Source organism: Spermophilus citellus (assembly GCF_964194105.1).
Source record: "Spermophilus citellus genome assembly, chromosome: 13".
NCBI classification, from domain to species: domain Eukaryota; kingdom Metazoa; phylum Chordata; class Mammalia; order Rodentia; family Sciuridae; genus Spermophilus; species Spermophilus citellus.
In genome coordinates, this window is record NC_138193.1 from 22,982,273 (window position 1) to 22,995,440 (window position 13,168).

General features: G+C 42.9%; 1 long non-coding RNA gene across 1 annotated transcript in view; it reads left to right on the top strand.

The window, feature by feature from the left end:
• The first annotated feature begins 8,778 nt into the window (after nucleotides 1-8,778).
• LOC308633024 overlaps nucleotides 8,779-13,168 on the top strand; it is a 426,181-nt gene continuing 421,791 nt past the window's right edge. Inside the window, exon 1 of the long non-coding RNA XR_014018683.1 lies at nucleotides 8,779-8,888. This is a non-coding gene — a long non-coding RNA (uncharacterized lncRNA). The remainder of the gene's footprint in view (nucleotides 8,889-13,168) is intronic.

A 13,168-nucleotide genomic window follows, 5' to 3' on the forward strand; every position in this document is an offset into this window, starting at 1 on the left:
TCAGCTGTTATGGATTTGAGTCAAATCATCTTCTTTTTCTGTAGAAATTGTTTTGGTTAATCTCTCTGCAATCCAAATCGGCTGCTGTTCCTCCTGTGGAAAAACACAGACAGAGCCCCGGCTCCAGACTATCACTGGATCCGGACCTTTCCATTGTCCTGTTAGAATATCTTTCCAAAGTACCTTAGGCTTATGTGCATTTTTTTGGGTACAAATGTCTTTCTGCAGCACTAAGTCCCGATGAATCCAAATTTAAAAAGTTTAGAGTAAAAAGGGTTATTTTAAGTTTATCCTTGGGGGATATATACCCCTTTCCAATTCCCTCCTTTTGTTTTAATAAGTACATTTTAATAGTTTGATGAGCTCTTTCAACTATGCCTTGTCCTTGTGGATTGTATGGAATTCCTGTTATGTGAGTAATGCCAAATGATGAGCAAAATTCTTTAAAAGAGGTGGAAGTATAACCAGGACCATTGTCCATTTTTAACTGTTTTGGAATGCCCACAGTGGCAAAATTTTGTAAGCAATCCGCTATAACATCTTTAGTTTTTTCTCCGGCATGAAGGGAGCCCATGAAAAATCTGGAAGAAGTATCAACTGTAACATGTAAATATTTTAATTTTCCAAATTCTGGCAAGTGTGTGACGTCCATCTGCCAAATATGGTTAGGTATCTGTCCTCTAGGATTGACTCCAAGATTAACTTGTGGTAAAAATGTCACACAATTTTGACATTGTTTTATTATATGTCTGGCTTGTTCTTTAGTTATTTTAAAATGCTTTTGTAAAGTATTAGCATTGACATGGAACCTTTTATGAAAATTTATAGCTTCTTCTATTGTGGAGAAAATATGTATGTCATGTGTAGATTTATCTGCTAGTTCATTGCCCATACTAAGGGCTCCAGGCAATCCTGTATGTGCCCTGATATGTCCTATAAAGAATGGATCTTTTCTGTCCCAGATTAGACTTTGTAGAGCAGAAAACAAAGAGAAAACAGTAGAAGAAGTTGAAATCCTACCAGCGTCTTCAAGGGATACTATAGCATTAACTACATACTGACTATCAGAAAATAAATTAAATACAGAATCTTTAAACATCATAAAAGCTTGTAATACTGCATTAAGCTCTACCTTTTGAGCTGATTGTTTGGGTACTAAAAATGTAAAAGTTTGATCAGGAGTAACTACTGCTGCTGTATCATTGTTTGACCCATCAATGAATATATTTGGAGCATTTATGATAGGGGTTTTTCTTGTCATTTTTGGAAAAACTTCAGTATGCTTAGACCAAAAAGACAACAAAGGATTAGATGGTAAGTGATTATCAAATGGAACACTAGTTTTACACGTAATTATTGCCCAAGTATTTAACTCATTAGCTAACTCATCAATTTGATCCATAGTATATGGAGTAATGATTTTATTGGGAGAAATCCCAAACACTCCCTTTGCTGCTTTTCTTCCTTTGAGTATTAATTGTCCTACAGCCTCAGGATATCTAGTAAGAATAGTGTTAGGAGAATAAGATAAATGTATCCACAATAATGGACCTTCTTGCAAAAATACTCCTGTAGGAATATTTTTTTGTTGGTAGTACAATAAATAATAAAGGCAACCTTATATCAATTCTATCCAAATGCATATTTTCCATATAAGTTTCAATGATTTTTAATGCTTTTCTTGCTTCAGGCCTTAACATGCGGGGTGAATTTGGATCTGATGGACCTTTTAGAATATCAAATAAAGGTCCCAACTCTCCTGTTGGTGTGCCTAGATAAGGCCTTATCCAATTTATGTCTCCCAATAACTTTTGAAAGTCATTAAGTGATTTGAGTTGATCTACTCATATTTGAATTTTTGGTGGATGGACCATGGTTGAGGATAATAGAACTCCTAAATAATTAATTGGAAGATTTAATTGTACTTTATCTATTGCTATATCTAGATTATAATTTTTCAATAAGTTTGTAAGTGTGGCATAACATTCTAGCAATGTGTTTTTATCTTTATGCGCCAATAACACATCATCCATATAGTGAAATATTTGTAGTTCAGGATTTTTATTTCTAAGTGGCTGGATTGCTTTATTAACATAAATTTGACACATAGTTGGGCTGTGAGCCATCCCTTGAGGGAGTACTTTCCATTCATATTTCTGATCAGGACCTTCATGATTCAGTGCAGGGATAGTAAATGCAAAATGTGGACTATCCTCAGAATGAATTGGAATTGAAAAGAAACAATCTTTAATATCTATAGCTAAAACATGCCAGGTTTTTGGTAAAGCAGACAATTGGGGAATCCCTGATTGAGCAGGTCCCATAATAACCATCTAATTATTAATGGCTCTTAAATCTTGTAATAATCTCCATTTACCAAATTTCTTTTTAATGACAAAAATGGGAGTATTATGGGGGGATACAGAAGGTTGTATATGTCCTTCTGCTAATTGTTGTCTGACCAAGTGATGGGCTACTTGTATCTTTTCTTTAGTCAGGGGCCACTGAGAAACCCACACTGGTCTTTCTGATTTCCAAGTAATTTTGATTGTCTCAGTGGCCCTTTCTGAAAACCGAATCCATGTCTATTTATTTCTGGATCTATTTGAATAGGTGCTGTCATACCTTGTTCTTGTTCTCTTAATCTTTTTTCTTTCCTAAAGCCTTGTTTAGCCCTAGTAGTGGGCACGTTAGGATTGATGTTATTTGTTAATGTCAATCCTAATTGATCTAGGACATCTCGTCCCCATAAATTTATGGGAAGATGATCCAATACATAGGGCTGTATAGTTCCTTCACATCCTTCAGGATCCCTGCAATCTAATACCATAGCACTTCTATGGGGATTTGTTGCCACTCCTAGGCCTCAAAGCGTTTGTGTGGCTTGTTGTAATGGCCAATGTTTTGGCCATTCTTGACGAGATATGATCCTGAGGTCAGCACCTGTGTCCAGCAGCCCATTAAAGTCATGTCCTTGAATATTTAATTTTAGCATTGGGCGAGAATCTAAATTTAAAGACAGCATAGCCCAATCTACACCTGTGGAGCCTAATCCCTTGGAACCTCTTTCTACATTACAACTGGAAAATTTATCATGCAGGCTTGGTATTATTACTAACTGTGCTATTCTATCTCCTGGTGAAATTACTGATATACCTCTTGGAGAACTAGCTATAATTATTATTTCAACCTCATAATCGGGATCAATTACCCCAGGACTTATCATAAGTCCGTTTAGTGTAGAAGAACTGCGTCCCAATAATAAGCCTACTGTTCCCTGGGGAAGAGGTCCTTTTACTCCTGTGGGAATGATTTGAACTCCCACCTCTGGAGTTAGTACTGCTCTGGCAGAGGTGCAGATGTCCAACACTGTGCCCCCTCTAGATTGTCTGATGAGGGATTTAATGGATAATGCATCCTGGGCACTACCTTGATGGTGCTGCTGGGTTCCTCCATTGCCCCGTACATTTGTGGTTTTGGGCCCTGGGGCATTGGGCCCTCTAGTCCGTTTTTTGGCAATGGAGCCTAATACCTTTCTCCATGATATCGTGGGTAAACACTTGGTCCTTGTCCATTTTTTGATAATGGAATACCCTCTATGGTGGTTTGAGAACGGCATTCATTAGCCCAATGTTTCCCTCTATGGCATTGTGGGCAAATACCCGGTATTCTATTCCTTTGATACCTAGTTTTGTAAAACCCTCTTCTAATGGGGCAACTCCTTTTAAAATGTCCTGTTTGATTACAATTATAGCATGTTTTTGGCCTGGAATCTAAAGCCTGTTGTACTGCTGCTAAGACTTGCCCTTGTTCATTAATGTCTCTACATAATTTAATATATGTGTTTAAATCTTCATGTCTTCATGGTCTAATGACCTCTCTGCAGCAACGATTTGCTTCTTCATAAGCCAGTTGTTTTATAAATGGCATTGCCTGTTCTGTATTTCCAAGTATTCTAGAGGCTGTCTGAATAAGCCTACATACAAATTCAGCGTAAGGTTCATTAGTTCCTTGTATTACCTTAGATAATTGACCTTGTAAGTCTCCATGCCCCTGTAAAATTTTCCATGCCCTAACTGCATCTACAGCAATTTGTGCGTATACGCCAGGGTCATATTCAATCTGCTGTCTTTGACCCTCATAAGGTCCCTTTCCTAATAACATATCTAGATTTCTTTGAGGGTAACCGGCTTCTGCATTTCGCCTAGCTCTCTCATGCAAAATTCCTCATTGGTAACCTTTCATAACAAATATTGTCCTCCATTTAGCACAGATCGACACATGTTAGCCCCATCTGCTGGTGTCATGTCCAAGTTGGTAACAGATTCGACCATGCTTACCGTGAAGGGAGCCTGCGGCCCATAGGTTGTTACAGCCTCCTTTAATTGCTTTACTGTTTTGAAATCTAAAGCACGGTGAATTCGTTGCCCTCCTGCCTGCTCAAGTACAGGGCATGCTAATCTTTGGGGTCCTGCCTCAGAATTCCGTCCATCAACTACAGGAGTTGAGGGCCGCTCAGCTGTAGATGGAGCTGTTGGTTGAATTACGGCCTCTGGTGATACAATGGAGTTAGTAGCAGCCTCCTGTTGTAATTCTCCACCTGATGGCTGTTTTTCCTCTAAGCTTTCTTTCTTTAAATTTTCCTCTGTCTGACTAGCTTGAGAGACCTTCTCTTTTGCTTGACCTAACGTTTTTTCTACCATAGTTTGGACCTCTAACAATTTACTTAACAGTTTTTCAGTTTGTTTTTTACTAGATTCTAATCTACTATAAAGGTAACGTAACCCAATAAGATAGGATAAAACAAAGCTGAAGCAGAATAAAACAAAAACGGAGCAGAGAATGTTTGTATCAATTTTCTCTTTCTCAGGGCCGAATAACTTCAAACCTTGAGCCAACCATTTTTCCCAGTTCGCCTGAGAAAATTCTAGGGCTAGGGAGCTTGAAATAAAAACAAAATAAATCAAAACAAGAACACATTGTTTTTTGAAATGGTCACCCATTCTGTCGCCTTCCCTCAGGGGCGAGCAATTTTACTCACCTCTGAGCTTCAGGCGTTCCCCGTATGGGCCACCAATTGCCACAGTCTGGCTGGGCACAGAATCACGAGCCACTCAAGCAGGAACAAAACTTTATTTTTGAAAAAGCTGCCAATACTCCGTACGCGCTGGCAAGCCAAAACCGGTCCACACACCCGCGCATCTTAAGGAACCAGGGGGCCTGGACCTCCCCCGGAATTTCCTCCTACTATCCTTCCCCAACCAATGGGAACTCTCCAGGAGTCCCGTAACATGAGTCCCATAGCAGGCCAAGGTGAACAGCAGGAGTCCAATTTCCATATGAATGTAAATCTTAACATAATCATATCATCTCAATGGCTAGCTGGTGTCACCTTACAACCGAAAGTGCCATGCATCATATTATTTGCTTGTGGCTCCTAGCAACAAGCCACATAGTACTTGTGGTTCGATAAGAGGCTCTGGCTGGACTTGCAGCTGATGGTGACCATGTCTCCTGTAGACACAGTCTGGGAGCCTGGAGACTGAGTCATCACCTTGTCCCCCCAGGCACCTGCAGACAGAAACATCAGGAATAGATCATGAACACACACACACACACACACACACACACACACACACACAATCTTTTTCACATGCACATTGAAATATGTCCTTTAAAATTTCCTATTAGTGTAGAAATCAGCACAGATTAGGGCCATATGGGGAGTAGTCATTAATTCCCACTATAACTTTTTTTTTTAAGAGAGAGTGAGAGAGGAGAGAGAGAGAGAGATTTTTTTAATATTTATTTTTTAGTTCTCGGCAGACACAACATCTTTGTTGGTATGTGGTGCTGAGGATCGAACCCGGGCCGCACGCATGCCAGGCGAGCGCGCTACCGCTTGAGCCACATCCCCAGCCCCCCACTATATCTTAACATTAGAGCATCCACTCTACCAACATATTCATCTGACAACACTACAGTAGTTAAATTTCTCACATGAAGCCCAGAGCCTTCTGAAAATGCACCCCTGTGTGTGGGACACCATCCTGCTGCCTCTGCCTGCCTGAGGCAGCTCAGGTCTCTTGTCAAAGTCCTGGTGTATTAAATGTGTTCAGCTGGGCAGGGCTGCAGGGCCTCTGCAAAGCCATCAGCAAAGAGGGAAGAAAATTGCATGGCCTGTGGGAGGGGAATGGGGAATATATCTGACAAATAAGAAAAGAAAGAGCCAAAATACCATTACAGATACTGTAATTTTGTGAATGGAAAACAAAGAAGTCAACTAGAAGATCAAACACAAGGAACCAAATGTCCCCACCTTTCCGATTTAGAAATATGAAAGGATATGGAAAAAAAAATCATGAACTTGACATGATAGTCAAAGTGATAGAAACTTAGAAAACACATTAATTACAGACTAGATATTATTGACACTTTAGGGTATTTGATATCCAATGCCTATTATTTAACTGACCTGGGAATTTTAGTATTAATCCAGAAATAATATTGACAACTAAATATATGTTTTAGTTTTTCCATTTAATTAGTGTGAACGGCCCCTTAATTTTGTCTCAGATAGACAATGTGTGACATCACTTCTTTAGTAATAAAAGAGTAAAATAAATTATTAAATCAGATTCAAACTCCCCTGGAACTGCAAGGAACCACAACTTGTGAACCCCACAGCATGTGGCTTGAGGAAGATACTAATTCTTGAGGATGAGCATGTGAAAGGACATATATCTCCTGAATCCCTTTCTGACAAGTCATCCTGTCCCTGGTATCCTTGATAAAATCTAAGCTTTGGTTTTGTGCATGCTCCAATGAGATCCTATTCATTTTATGTCATTCCATTTGCTTCTGTTTATTAAGATTATCCTCACAGTGTGCAGAGGGCAGCGGCTTACTCAGGAAGGACAGCCACTGAAGTTTATTGGTGCTAAGGGAAATTATAACAGGGTCCTCAGTTGTGGGGGCCACACACCAAGATCCCACACTGTGGAGGGTGTGTCAGAGGGCTTTGGCTGCCTGGAAAAGCAGCTCAGCCTTAGAGAGCAAAATCACAAAGGCTCCTTTTCTCCCAACCTGGAGGAGGAAGTCTAAAACTAATGTCCCAGAGCTGTGACTCCAGAATGCTTTCCCCAGTGCTCTATCCTGGTGTATTGCCCTGGAATTTCTGGGCAGAGGGAATCACCTTTGTACATGGAGAGAGTCGACTCAGTCTTGTTCTCGCAGAGGGACTGTCCTGTTCAGCACTGGACTTGTGACACCTGCTGCCCAGTGCCCTGACAAGGAGCAGCAGAGGGAGGAAGGAATTCCCCATCAATGAGAAGTGCCCTAGAATTTTCCCTGACCACCCTGTCCAGGGGACTCAAGGGGACCTTCTCTAGGGAAATATTTGCACGACTTTGCTGAGTCACAAACATGGAGATGGCTACAACATGATGTCCACCAGTTTGTGGATCTGGCCCCCGGGAATTCCACACTAACTTCTTCAGGTGGACATGTCCTTTCTCCTGCCTTGGGCAGGGATACTGTCTCTCTGGCTGAAACACAGGACCCTTATCCCACCATCTTCTCTGACACTTGTGGTCTTATTGCTTTCAACATGAAGAAAGGCGACATCTAACACTCTTCTTCACAGTCTCATATTTCTCCAGGTAACAGCAAACACAGAAGCTCCAGAAGTGGCACCACTGGGTGCTGTCAAGGGTCGAAATTCAAACATCAACACTTGTGAAGTGGGACTTGTCACATTGTCTCCTCAGTTGTGAGGGAACCAGCAGGGTGGATGTTCCCTACCAGGGGCTGACCTGCAGGGTACCCCTAGATCCTTGAGACTGTGCTGTCTTATGGAGGGAATCCCTGGGCACCTTGATGCTCACAGAGTCAGGCTTCCATGATGGGGCCTCCTCCCCACACCACAGGTAGCCTGGGCTGTTTCTCTACTGTTTTTCCTCCAAATGTACAAGACATCTGATGTCCCTGGGCTCACAAAGAGGCCCCTCTCTCCCTCACTCTCTCCACCCAGCACCCACCAGGGCATTTGCATGCTGCTCCCTGAGGTGGGCTTTCTTGCAAGGCTGACATAAAAGCTCAGCTCTAACCTGCCCTTGACTCACCAGGACTCCTCAGCTCAGTTTCTCAAAATGAGGCTCCCTGCTCAGCTCCTGGGGCTGCTGCTGCTCTGGATCCCAGGTGAGGACAGAGGGGATGAGGAGAGAGAATGGGGAGAGAAGCAAGTTATGGGCCCCCATTCTGCCCATGTGTTCTCTGTTCACATGAGAGATGTGCAGGTCTGTCTTCCAGGATGAGGTAGCTGAGGTCAATTAATGTGAGAGAGTATTCCAGAAGGAGCAAGGGACTGGGCTCTGATCAATATTGTGACATAATAAGAGGGGGATGTTGTAGGTGAATTCTATTGAGGCTCTTATAAATTACAAAATTTGAGGTGTTTTTAAACATGAAAATTTTTCTGTACAAATCAAAATCCCAAAAATAAGTTAACGTGAAATATATAATAAAGGAAAAAACACAAATTCTCCTAAAGTATTTATATAATCTTGCATTGAATTGTAATTTTTTTTCAGGAACCAGTGAGGATATTGTAATGACCCAGATTCCTGTCACTGAGCCCGTCACCCCTGGACAGCCAGGCTCCATCTCCTGCAGGTCCCGTCAGAGTCTCCTACACAGTAATGGAAACACGTATTTGCACTGGGTTGTGCACAAGCCAGGCCAAGCTCCAGGGGATCTAATATATTTTGTTTCCAACTGGTACACTGGAGTTCCAGACAGGTTCAGTGGCCGTGGGTCAGGGACAGATTTCACACTGAGAATCAGCAGGGTGGAGCCTGAGGATGCTGGAATATATTACTGCCAACAAGGTTAACAGTTGCCTCCCACAGTGGTGCAGCCCCAAACAAAAACCTACCTGACTGGGTGGCCCAGCTGCCACATGAGCTCTAGTCTGGGCAGCAGCTCAGCAGATTCTCTGCCCTGTGAGAGGAAGGTGCTCAGAACTCAGGGAACAGGTGTAGCTGAGAGCTGTGGACCATGACTGCCAGAGTCACAGCTCACCACACCCATGAGTGGCCCTGTCAGATGCAGCAGCCTGGCCTGGCATGTGGAGGACAAGCAGAGAGGTGTCCAGGGACCTTTTGTATGAGAAGACAGGATGTGTGTGAGCACTGCAGGAGGAGCAGGACCTGGGACCTGGGCAAGACTCTAGCACAGGCAGGGTATGGTATAGGGACCTTCTGCAGGTCCCTTCATGGTTACAAATGCTGTTCTTTGTGAAATTTGGGTTCAAATCTAATCACAAACATTCACAAAATATGCCAAAGCCTATAATAACTTATGAAAGGAAAATGACGGCTTAATAATTGGGCACTCAATCTGGTATTTCTCTCTAATTATTCCAGTGTCCAGCAGGGATACAGTGAGGATGCAGTTTCCACTCTCCCTGCCTCACACCCTTGACTCCCTACCTTCATCTTGGGAAGGATCAGAGTTGGAAAAGTCACTCATATGTCACCAAGAGGGTGGAAGATTGTGCCATGGTGTTGAAGGTGATTTATAGATAACAGAGCTCCTGGTGAATGTAACTTAAATACCAAGGTCTTATTTGTGATGACTATTAAATTTATATGCAAATATTTATTTATGTGGAAGAAAAATAATTCACAATTTTTTTAAATTTAAAAATGATATTGTGGATAAGTAATTTTTTAAATATCTGAAATCCCAGAAAGGTGAAAGAAGCAATTGTGGTGAAGGGAAACTGTGATTAAATCCAGACTTAGTTGTCTTTGCTTTGGAGAAACCACTAAAGGCGCTGCTCACAGAGGAGCAATCACTCAGAGAGAAGCAGAGGTGTGTACAAGGCAGACGCAGGAAGGCATGAATTAGTGGATGAATGTGCACTAATATTGGCTGCACAAACGACGAGTGAGTACCTTGTGCAGATCAAGATTACATAAACCTGGAGAGCTTGAAAAGTAGTGTGTTAGCAGAAAAAAATGGAAATAAATGTAATTAAATATTATACTGCTTCATACAGTGGAAAAAGTCATTCCTCTGACTGTGGGAATGGAAACCAGAACTTCTGTCCAAGAGGCACCTGCTTCACCACTGACCAACACCCCACAACATGCTCAAGACCAACCCTGAGCCAGGGTCACACAGGAAGCCACAGCCTTATTCCTCACTCACAGAAAGGCAGGGTGGTGGGGAGGGTAAAATGCAAATAGCTTAGCTGCTGGGTTGGGACAATATTTTACATAAAATTATTCAATGCTTGCAGCGAAACAGTAAGAGGTTTAAAAAAAAGTAATGGCAAAGTTGTATTGTTCTTTGGGCACACAAAGTCATGTTGTTTCACTGGGTAATGAAAACATGCGTGTACCTGACATAATGTTAGCATCACAGAAAGAAGGTCTATGTCTGGAAGTGTTGAATAGTTCCTGAATTGTCCAAGAAGTGTAAGAGTACTAATGAGCTGACTTATCTCTGTAAAAATAAAGAGTGTCTTTTGTTTTCTCTTTCATGGTTTGCCTTGTTAAAGGGTGATTTGGGGGGTGGGGCAGTTTCCTTTAACAGATAAAACTAATGTTCAATAAGTCAAATTCCAGGCTTCCTCTCCCACAGGAGCAGAGGGAGGAGGCCATGGGCTACACATGGTGTACACACGGGGCTGGAGCCTCCCTAGCCTGTGTCCCCACATGGTTGTGTGGCCCACCCCTGCCTGGCCCAGGAGCACACAGCCTTAACAATATGCTGTGATGCCAGCTGTGACAAGTATAGTGGTGACCTCCATCTTGAGTGCTATGAATGCACAAAAGACAACCTGAGTGACTGCCTCGAGAGACCACAATGTCTCGCTCAGTTCCTATAATGATGCTGTCTTAACAGAAAAAAAATGTAAAATTAAATTTATGCTTGAAATATAGATCAGCCTCTCCAGGGCTGAGGCTATGGTGAGTGTATTTCCAGGTTCATGTCGCCCTCTGGTGGGCAAGAAGTGGAACATCCTAGCTCAGAATTCAGTGTGAGTAAACTACCTGAAAGTGAGCCACCTCTCTGTCCACAGGATCCTGTGCCCTGTGCTCTCCACACTGATGTCCTGCAACTACAGGAATACAGCTCACCCACCTGAACATCAAATGGGGCAGACATTCACACCCAGAGAGAAGTTCAGAACTCACATGTTATGCCTGGGGACAAGGGAAAATGGCAGAGCAGAGGTGTCTAACCAGGTCCCTCTCTGAGTTCAGGACAACCTCAGGCCAAAATCAGATGTCAAGTCAAACCAGGTGTCCAGTCCTCCTTCTCCAGTACAGAGTCCAGATCCAAGAAACAGCAAGATCAAGGACATCTAACTTAAACCTTTATAAACACGCTGAATTTATTTCATGAGCTCCTTCAAGATAGGACTTCTTTTGTTATCTAGGATCAGTGTGAAGTGAACAAATACCTTCCTGTCCCCACTGTTGTCTCTTGGAACAGTTTGAACATCAGCTTGTAAACTTTGTATTTTTTCTCATAACATGTATAAAATTTGCATCTATTATCCTGTCTGTGTGTGAATTTTAATATATCATTTCTTCCATGAGACTTCCAAGTATGAGGTCACTCCAGAGAGATGCTCTATGAGGTCAAGGGGCCTCATGGTGCCCAGGCTCACACCACCTAATGAGCTATAGTTTTGCCCACTCTAACATGAGAAGAACTAATGAGCAGCAACACCAGAGTCTACAGTAGCATCCCAACGTCAGAAGGAGCAATGCCCAGTGTCCCCTGCACTCTTCAGCTCTCCCTAATTTTCCACAAATGGTGCAGACACGTTCTCTTGCAGGGTCACTGAACAGCAGCAAGATCTGAAGGGGACCTTGAAAGGAAAGTGCTCACTGCTGCCCTCTGCTGGCGAAGCAACACTTTGCACAGTCCCCTGAAGATCTCTCCTTTTTCAGGGCCCTTTGCCTTCCTCTTGTGAGGACTTCCTGTGATCAGGGCCAATGGCTCAGAGCTGCTTCAGCATCTCTGAATATTGAGTTACGAAGAGTCAGACCCCTCGCTTGTCCTTTGTCTGCATTCTACATGTGGGAAACAGACTCAATCAGAACATGTGTGCACCAGGACCTGGACTTGGTTCAATCAAAGGGACTCCTAGTGCTCTGCCCTCATGGGAGACACTCCTGACAGCCCACTGCAGACAGCGCCACACACAGGTGGCTCTATGCACTGCAGAATCTCTGCAGTCCCCTGCTGAGATGGTCCTTAAATACCAGCTTACCACTCCTCTCTCAACCCCCTTGCATCTCTAGCTGGTGAAAAATAAATAAATATATAGAGAGAGACAGAGCCTGTGTGAGAGAGATAGATAAAATAAAAGACAATCCACACATGAAATTATCCTTCAAAACCAAAATGCCACAAGACAAACCTTTCCCTATTTGTTCTTCATGTTCAAGATAGATTCTGGGTTTTTTAAATTTTTCACTTTATTTAATACTGAATTATATTTACATTCATTTAGATTTCTTTAATATTGCATTTAAATATGACTCATGCACATACCAAAATTGGGGAACTTGTTAAACTTGCCCTCCAGCGCCAAGGCCTACTTATCTTTGGCCCAATCTGAGCATGTGCTAGGAGGCCAGGAGCACAGGTGACATGTAAACACCAAAGACCCCTGTCTTCATTCAGAGAGGACTGGCCTTGGAACAGAGCCCTCCAGAATGAAGGGTCAGGGTTCCAGCTCCCTGCGAAAGAGAAGCTAGATGATAAAGGCCCACCACCCAGACTCCTCAGGAGACAGCTCCAGGGCTCTGAGCAGGTCCAGAGCCACAGAAAAACAGAGGAAGGGGGTAGCAGCAGTTTCTGCAAGTGTAGGCAGAAGTCTTGAGAGAGAAGGACTCAGCACATGGGCAGGTCAGAGAGGGAGACAGGTAGAGAGCTCCAGGGAGAGGGGCCTGCTAAGAAATACCACCAGGCGGCAACAGGTGAAACCACCATCAGAGCTCACCTACATCTGAGTTCTGAAGGTGCAATTGGCAGGTGTGGGCTATTTACTATGTGAGAGACTCTGGTTTTGATATCTAGAAGTGCAGGGAAACTGGGGGTGGGGGGGATGCCAGGCCCACCCTCACCAGGTCATGGCTCT